The 10,000-nt window shown below is 44.2% G+C and overlaps 1 protein-coding gene across 1 annotated transcript in view; it reads right to left on the bottom strand.

The window, feature by feature from the left end:
* The window catches only part of ache (acetylcholinesterase (Yt blood group)), a 36,421-nt gene extending 28,295 nt beyond the window's left edge, over positions 1-8,126 (bottom strand). The window contains exon 1 of the mRNA XM_080791890.1: positions 7,846-8,126. The gene's annotated coding sequence lies outside the window, so the exon portion shown is untranslated. The remainder of the gene's footprint in view (positions 1-7,845) is intronic.
* Positions 8,127-10,000: the final 1,874 nt, after the last annotated feature.

Raw genomic sequence — 10,000 nt, 5'->3', positions numbered from 1 at the left:
TTTGGTCTCCCTGCTCTCCTGTGTCTAGCAGTCCTGTTTTAGTTCCACATGGTTTCCAGATGCCGAGCCAATGCCACCCAGGCAGAGAGTGGATGCAAGTCAACATGAATGTTTATTGATCATTTAATATTGCGTTGCTAATTTTGGTTTTGTTTTAAACTTAATGTTTATTGATCATTTAATATTGCGTTGCTAATTTTGGTTTTGTTTCTTACTTAAAACCAACAGCAATATCCATTGCGAATAAGAGTGTACATTAGAGCTGATCCTAAACAAAATAAACAATTTGAAACCATGTGGTCTTGAGGATAGCCGTCCATATACAATACATGATAATTAACTTAAAGCTTTGAATGACTAGATATATTAGCCTGGCTAATAACCCAGACCGAATCAGCCGGCGGATTGTTGTGTGATATTAGTCTGGCTTATTAGCCAGGCTATACATATATACTGTTAACCCATTGATGCCTGAGGCCGAATCTGGGAACGCCTTCTAGGGCCTGACCTAAGGTTTCTGAAAACCTTCAAATTCTGATGATTTTTTTTTTAAATAGTTATGTTGCTACATGTATAGCAATAGCTGATGAGACACAGAGAGCACGGCCGGCATCAAGGGTAGAACAACGTATACGTTGCACCAGGCGTCAATGGGTTAAGTGTCTACTGTATGGTCAAAGAATGTGTAGCGCTGGTGTCTTTCAAAACTGGTCTGACTGTATCAGGAGATCAAAAGGGGAGGTAAATGAGTATTCAATCAATCAATGCACAGAAAAATCATCAGAGTTAATTTAACTGAACGGAGAGTGCACAACTGAGAGTGTATTTAAATGAAACTAGATACAACTGCATGAATAAACTCTGGTTGGTCGCTATATTCTAACATACAGAGGTAGCATAACGTCTAAGTAAATTAGGCCACGAGAGGAAATCAGACGTATAACCCATTCTGAACGGGAACCCCTTTTGGTGTTAGCATCATGTTATGCTTTAGCTATTGAAAAATAGCAGATCTACAAGCTCATAGCGCGCCACCGAGTGGCGCGCTACGAGCTTGTAGGTCTGCTATTTTTGAAAAATCGAAGAACGACTGACATTTTTTAGAATCTGATCTCAGGTCAGAATGGGTTAATCAGACCAGTGTGTGTCGCAGTGGAAACCTCGTATGAATCTGATCTCAGGTCAGAATGGGATAATTCCAGACAGGAATGATACCTCTGTGACCATATACAGAGATCTCAGACTGTGTCTGTCCGTCTGAACCGCGTCCCGTTTATGATCCCATATTATTCTGGAAAATCCTTGTGCCGTTGCTTAATATCTGTGGAAAATGTGCAGAGAATTTCTGAAGAGTGCAAACTGACTGTGGAAAGTGGACTAAAGGCTCATACATACTCTTTTAGGTGAGGTGAGAAGCTATCAGCTTTTTAGGTGATACCTTATCACCTAAAGCGGTGATAATGAGTCCAGGCCATCATACTTGCGGTGATGTCTCCTTAAGCATTGACCCCAGAACTCCCCCACTGAGCAACTTCCATTGAAGTAAATAGCCAGTCAACGCCCATCCACATGCGCAGTACTGCTTCCATAAGATTGCATTGGGAAAACATGGTATACTGGCTGACTTCATGAGATATGTAAGCGGTTGTTTCACCCTGCTCTAATTTTTTTTACTAAATGTATCGTCTGTAGCTCTTTAGAAATACCTTGCTTTATACTGCATTATAGGGTTTTCGTTTTCGCCACGGCTTTTGGAGAGCTCGGCCCATTTCGCCCTATGCAAGGATCCTGTGACACAAACCTCTTCTCAGAGCTAAGGGTGAGGTTCCAAACGGGGCTAAGTGTTTAAAGTGCCGAAGCCAAACCACCAACATGGGCCTCAAATTATCAACCACCCCTGTTTACAACGAGGCACCACCCTGCCCCCCACAAGTGGTGCCATCTTGGGAGATTTTCAGCAATTGCTTCCAATGGTGTGGACGTTATGTTCTTTTTTTTATGGCTTTTTTGCCTTTATTTTATAGGGTACAGTAATTTGACAGGAAAGGGGGAGAGAGATCGGGGGGAAGACAAAGGCAGACGGGCTCGTAACTCGAACCCACGGCACGCCGCCAGGCTGGATTACCGCTCTAGGTGCCGGCCTGGACCGCTCAGCCGCGGCCCAGTCCACGTTCTCTTTCTAGATACGTGTCGTCACAAAGCGTTTAATGAGCGGAGGAGCACTTTAGATATCATGTCTGTTCGACCATTTTCTGTGCTTGAACACCCTGAATCTAGCTGAGAGTCTGAGACAACGTAAATGTGGACGTCTCACGGTTGTGGCAACGATGTCTGGTTTTGGATGACCGCGCAATCAGGAGGATCAAATCACTCACAAAAGTTTGACTATTGTCTGCTTGAAACTCCCAGGGCGCTCTGCCAAAAAAACGCTGCATTGGGCGGCGGGCGGCGACTCCGAGAGCGCTGAAACGCGATGCCCGGGCGTTGAGAAGAGAAGCATAGAAAGGAATGGCAGACAGACGGACGATGCTGCCAGCTCTGGGATGAAAAATATCCGTGGACAAGACCCCAAAGTGTGTACTAACCACGGCTCAACTTAATCTCCAAGCACTTGCTTCCCCAGCAGATCCGCTCTACATCACAGAGTACAGACATTGTTGAGGTTTTGGTGACAGTGCAATACATCAGGCGTCCATTAAACCACAGAAGCTCTACAGTATATATATATATATACCATGCAGAGCAGCCAGTCTCTCATCTACAGGCATCAATAACCTGGCGGGTGCTTTTGGAGGTCTATAGCTTAGCTTAAATGGTAAACGGACTGCATTCATATATCGCTTTTCTCCAAAGCGCTTTAAAATGTAATTCACACTCACCAATTCACACACCGATGGCGGAGGAAACTATGCAAGGCGCCACCAACCTGCTCATCGTGAGCAGTTAGGGGTTCAGTGTCTTGCTCAAGGACACTTTGACACATCATAGCCAGGAGCAGGGAACTGAACCTGGAAGCAACCTTCAGATTCCAAGACGGCCACTTTACCACCTCAGCTACAGCCTTACTTAAGTGCTACACATACAGGAGGAGACCAATGAATATCAAGCCAAAAAGATGCCATATCACTCCCTCCAGCCAGCCAACTAACGAACCAACCAACCGAGGTATTGTATTGACTATACAATATACAGCATAGTATTGTATAGTCAATACAACGCCTCAAGTTCATCTGTGACTCACAATCGATTTGTCACATCACAGGTGTCATCTACACAGGTGTACATTGTTTTGTGTGGGCTCTATTGTTTTGTAGTGTTCAGTGAGAAGCTAGACAAAGGTAGAGTGAAAGTAAAGGGAAAGAGAAAACAGGTTAGATACATACATATATACTGTATACAGATAGCCTATATATATTAAATTAAAGCAAGTATAATACATGATACATGTGCATCTGTGGAAAATGTCTCTCCAACATGCCACTGTAAGTTGTAACAACTGCATTTTTTCATTCTTGAAGTCCTTTCCTCATGAATAAGACATTGACACAGGTACGGGCTACAGTGCAACACATCTGGACCAGCTATAAATAGTTCCGTGTAAACTCTGGTTATTAGGAGAGGCCTGTGTGTGAACTATGGAACCATGGAAGATATTAACTACTTGGGCCCTAGCATATCTATACTGGGGCGAAACATTTCCCGATCTGCAAACTTACCGGTTTCCGGTTTACACAGCTCATGATTCGAGTCGGAAACAGGATTGTGTCAAAGCCAGGTTGTGTTAAACCAGACACAAGATCTAAATGTCTGAATAGGTGAGCATGAGGGAGACCAAATACAACCACCCCAATTGTTTAAATTATAAATACTCTACTGAACACAAAATATAACATTTCATTTTTTTAAAAGAAGTTACTTTAATAGGCTATACACAGCTTTAACTAGAAATCAAAGTGCCTACTCAGCGTGTTAATTCAGTCAGTTTGTGCCTCTGCGCACAAAACCTTATAGTCAATTACTTAAATGGCTTTATGTGTCTATGAAACGGCCTGTGTGTGTGTGTGTGTGTGTGTGTGTGTGTGTGTGTGTGTGTGTGTGTGTGTGTGTGTGTGTGTGTGTGTGTGTGTGTGTGTGTGTGTTTTAAGTGCTGCTCAGATGTTGGCAGCAGTTCCGTTGGGAACATTAGGGAAACGGCTGCCAAAAGCGCCATTTTCAATGACAACTTTCAGGAGCCATAAATTTAGCTTCAGAGCGTATACTGCAGCGGCGGTGCATAACGTAAACATCATTTCATTTTGGCAGTGGTGGACAAAGTACATACTCAAGTGAATACTTGAGTATACTCAAGTGAATACTTGAGTATACTCAAGTGAATACTTGTATTGCGAAGTACATTTTCTAATATCAATGCAATGCATTCTGTGCATTGCAACACATAGCGATTGAAAGCTTGTAGATTGGGTTAATTTCACTATATTTGAAATAGGGTTTAAATGGTTAATTCAAAAGGTAATTGGTCCCTTCCTAGAAATGTAGTGCAAGTACAATATTTCTATTTGAATGTAGCCGAGAGAATATCATGCAAGCCATTACTGTCATGCACGCACGCACGCATGCATGCATGCATGCATGCAAGCACAGATGCACACGCACGCACACACTCACACTCACACAATTACAAATAGATGAATGAACACGCCAAGACTGTCTGACATCCACTGACTAATAGTCAAGGATTTTTATCAACTAATGGATTGGTCATGTTGCACCAAACATGGCCCCATCAGGGGTCTTTAGAAGAAGGAGAATACCAGCACTCACGGAGTCCTTTAAGGCACTTGATTGTTTCATCTTTAGATGAACCATTAAAGTGCCTTAAAGTGCCTTAAAGCTGGTATTCTCCTTCTTCTAAAGTGTTTCCTGACCGTTAAAATGCTCCAAGAGATTGAGTGAGACAGTGGAGTTGTGCATGCTTCCCTCTTTCCATCAGGGCTCTGCCATGAGAATATAGTCATACCTAAAAAGAAACTAAATTACACACCGTGCACGCAGTGTTTATTAACTCGGTGACCATTACTCTGATCGGCGGACATTGGACAATACTGGATTAGAACTTAGAAGGCCTGAAAATCTAGTAATATAAAAGCATAATTTCTGTGTTCATCCATTTAGCTTCACTGTCTTCCTGTAGCCTAATGTGTGCTTACATTTCCGACTATTAAAATGAACCATTCAATCAATCAATCAAACAATCAATCAAAGTATGAGGGGGAAGCCGCATAGACAACACTGATAGTTGTAGAGCAGTGGTTCTCAACCAGTGGTCCAGGGACCACCAGTTGTCCTTGAGGGGGTTTCAGGCGGTCCCCAGCTAAATGATGGAGAGTTGGTAACAAATATAGACGCTTATACTCTTGAGTGTAAAATGAAACAAAATTGACCCTTAAGTGTCGATCCATTTGGTTTCATTTTACACTCTCTCAAGAGTTAAATTATTGTTCAACTTAAGTTAATTTCCCAGTAAAGACGCCCTGAGGGCGAGAAGCGACCTCTAGGGCTCACGTGCACGCATCCGCCCAGATGAAGGCAGACTGATGGGCGGGTGCTGGCGCTTTGGCATGGGGCGTCAGATCAACATATGGAATGAACTCTGTACTGGCCATATGGTGTGTCTTGAGTACAGTGTTTGATGAGGTCAGATCAACATATGGAATGAATTCTGTACTGGCCATATGGCGTGCCTTGAGTACAGTGTTTGATGAGGTCAGATCAACATATGGAATGTCAGAACAGGTCAGATCCATATATGGAGATCTACGGGTGGCAGCGGGGGCAGTGTCTTGACAAACCTTTCAAACCTGACTGACAGGTTTGACAGATTTTCATAGTAATCTGCGACCATACAGTCGCAACAAGACGTCTGCACAATTTGAGAATTGTTATTTGAATCGATGTCTGCCTGTTATCTCTCCTACAGTATTAGTAGTGGTGTACGACATCAATCTTTAGTTTGGGGTCTGCAGCGAGTCTTAAATCTCATCGAATGGTGGTCCGTGGCTCAAATACAGGGCCTTGAATAACGGGCCTTGTTGAAAAGGGTTGAAAATCACTGTTGTAGTAGAGAAAACGTAGCATGTCCACCAAACCCAGGTGGACTCGCGTGTGCCGCGAGTTATTTCCATTTGAGTTTCATTCAATACATGGTCTGTTGTCCCAGCTTGTCAACCAGATAACCAACCCTGTGACTTAGAAGGTATAGGCTATAGTGTAAACACATACTATCTAAAGAAATACTTGTCTATGTGTAGGCTACGTATATCTATGTAGGCTATATGTATAATAAGTATAGACCAGTAAGACGCCTTAGTATAGGCGACGAGCGACCGCAGGGCTGAGACACCGGAATAATGTGCATAGTACAGTACGTATTTTACATACATGATGTCTATGCATACTGTAGTGTACACTACACACACACACACACACACACTATATGGCTTGATTCTTTGATGAATTGAGTACAAAAGGACCCCAATGGAAACAAGCCATCAGCTTCCTTGGGTTTAGAATAGATGCTCTTAGCAGAGCTTTTATAGAACTGTATAGTGTTAAATCAATCAATCAATCAATATCACGTGCGTGCACACGCACGCGCGGGTGCACACACACACAAGACATGGTAACATAATAAATACTATTATATTGCAGATTTACAATGATCATAAAATCTGGGCTGCTGAGTCAAACAGCCACACATCACCAGAGCACCACACCACACCACAGATGCGAAGCACACACACACACACGCACACGACTGCCAACTGCGATGATGCATGTCTCGTGTGGATAGCACGCAGACGCAGCACACACGCACTGTCATCAGACTCATCGCGCACGCTAACAGCTTTTGTCAAAATGAAACCATGACGTGATGATACAATTCACACAGAATGTGTACAAAAATCATGTGAACTGGACACAAGAGCACACAAGAGTCTGCCTGTCTGTCTCTCTCTCTCACTCACACACACACATACACACACACACACACACACACACACACACACACACAGTCAGTCAGACACACACACACACACACACACACACACTCGCCTACATTACTGCAGCACGCAGTAGCAGGCTACAATTGTGTGCAGTGCACGGCACGCGTGAGCGAACAGGAGCGAAATAAAAACATAAACGTATACGCACGCGTCTCGCCGTGGAGGCTCGTCTCGCTCTATCTCTCTCTCACGCACACGCACACACACACACACACGCACACACACACACACACACACACGGCTTCCACGCACGCACAGCATTCAGTCACTTTAAAAACGCTATTTCAACACAGTCAGCGAGACCTGTAGGCTACACGTCTCCTCCTTAATGCATATAAAAGCAAAATAGCTTCATGCATTAGGATATATTCCACCGTGGGCACGCCAGCTGCGTCGCTTGCCGATGTTCAGAACAGATGTACTACAAGCTCACAACGCAGTTCTGCGGCCGGCAAGCGACACAGACTACGCTGTCGATGCCGATCCGATCGGGAAGCGACAGACAGTCGGTAGACAGTAGACTGTCTACGAAGCATATAGGCAACATGTCATGGTGCGTCCATAATAATTTCAATACTCTGTTTCAGACCCAGTGAAGAAAACAGCATATCTCAGACTCTGGCTATACAAGAATACATGGACTGAAGAAATGTTCAAATGTAGACTAAACTGTTACGAAGGAATAAAAGGAATAAAATAAAGGGAGCCTATGATAGGCCTACGTCGTAATATAGGCCTATACAGCCAATTTGAGCCAAACGCAGTTTATTGTTGTGTTTACCTGAATCAAGACTTAAGATGATTCGAATCCCAGACTCTGTCCTCCTCTGCGAATGAAGGGATCTCCTCTCTTCTCTCCTCTCCTCCTTTCCTTTGGAAAAGGAAAGCCTCGTTGTCCGGGTGAAAGCAGGACGATATAATAACTGTGCTGTTTCTCCTCTAGAATAAACTCCACGTCTCCCTAGAATAAAGGAAAGGGGTGTTAATTAAATGTAATGAACGCCCGCACGGTGCTCGCTAGCAGCGGCAGCAGAATGGAGACAGCGGTGTTCGCTCTCTCCCTCTAGCTCTCTCTCGCTCTCTCTCTAGCTCTCTCTCTCTCTCTCTCTCTCTCTCTCTCTCTCTCTCTCTCTCTCTCTAGCTCTCTCTCTCTCTCTCTCTCTCTCTCTCAGACTCTCTCTCTCTCTCTCTCTGCCTCTCTCTCTCTCTGCAGAGCCACTGGTGTCGGTAGGGGGAGACTGGAGCTGATATAAACACTGCTTGCCAGGCTGCGAAAAAAATAAAAAATAAAAACAGGCACACTGTCAATAGCGTGTGCGATATTCTCGCGAGAAGAGCCCCCCCCCCCCAGGCCCCCACCACAAAGAGAGAGAGAGAGAGAGAGAGAGAGAGAGAGAGGATTAGAGGGAGGGAGGTATTGGTTTTGCATAGTTTTATCAGTTGAACTGTAACACATAGGTTGCTCTGGGTGGATCTTTGTTGGTTGTGTCTTGAGACAACTTGTTGTGATTTGACACTTTAATAAAATGTAATTTAATTGAATAGGTCTGTTTACACTGACTACACAGTACACATTTAATTGTACATATACCTACATTGTTTTGGTCCACTTCTGTTTCGGCAATAAATTGAATACACACACACACACACATTGCCAAGGCCAGGTCCGTCCACCCCCGGCTGTGAGTGTGGGGGGCCGGGGGCTCCGTCCGGGGGGCCACAGGCCCACAACTGTTGGGTCCTCCTTTTTTTATTGTCCCCGCCGTCCGGGGGCCAACAACTGTTCTCACCCACCGGGCTTAACATAGAAGATGCTGCCTGTCAGCTGCTCTGTCTGTGTGTGTGTGTGTGTGTGTGTGTGTGTGTGTGTGTGTGTGTGTGTGTGTGTGTGTGTGTGTGTGTGTGTGTGTGTGTGTGAGTGACTGTGTGTGTTTTACGTTTATGATGGGATCATAAAAAGCTTTTACAGGAGGGATAATCTCGGACCATATTCTGGGTGTCAGGAATCTGTGTGTGTGTGTGTGTGTGTGTGTCCAAATAGAAATAGCCAAACACACACAAAACCTGAGTGCTAATTTAACTCTGATACGAGTCCATTTGGTTCCATTCTGTACACTTATCAGAGTTGTGCCAGCCTTGTTGATTTTATTTCAAGAATCAAGAGGGGTTTATTTGTGACTTATACTGCCTGCCTGCCTGCCTGTCTGTCTTCATTCTGTGGCTTATATTAGACTCTCCTTTAATATTATGATTTGTTGTAATTAATTATTACTTATTACTAACTCATACCGGTATGGCATCTTCCGTCAGACTGCACAATAACATTAGTCAGAATCAGAATAAACAGACACGGATGAGGGGGGGGGGGGGGTTAGATCAAGGCAAAAAAATGAGTGAAGTAAAAGTACCAGAATACTTGCCTCGGAGATTACTAAAAGTACTGAATATTGGAAATAAAAGTGCGTCAGAATTGTACTTGAGTAAAAGTACTTAGATACTTTTAACACCACTGTCTAAAGCCTTATTTGGTTCAGTGTTTGCTGCAGATGTAAACCCCCCCCCCCCCCCCACACACACACACACACAGACACACACACACACACACACATTTTAAGAAATGCATTTATGTCCACACAAAGGAAAATGCAGGACACAAGGACACAAACATTATGGGTGCAGTTATGTTACAATCACAAGCCTATGATCATGATACAGCAAGAATGTCACTCAGCAGCATCTCTGATATTCATATTCGTTCACGCGACGGTGCTCAGGACTAGGCTTTACCGGTAGTCTCATTATGGTGACATAGACAGTACAACAGGGACAGTACAACACGCACGCAGACAGACAGTACAACAGGGACAGTACAACACGCACGCACGCAGACAGACAGACAGAGGGCGGCGGTGGCTCAGCGGTAGAGTGGCCGGATG

This window comes from Protomyctophum bolini, assembly GCF_963924005.1.
Source record: "Protomyctophum bolini genome assembly, chromosome: 20".
Taxonomy (NCBI): Eukaryota; Metazoa; Chordata; class Actinopteri; order Myctophiformes; family Myctophidae; genus Protomyctophum; species Protomyctophum bolini.
The sequence above is the reverse complement of the archived record's forward strand: the minus strand, read 5'-3'. Positions and strand labels throughout refer to the sequence as shown.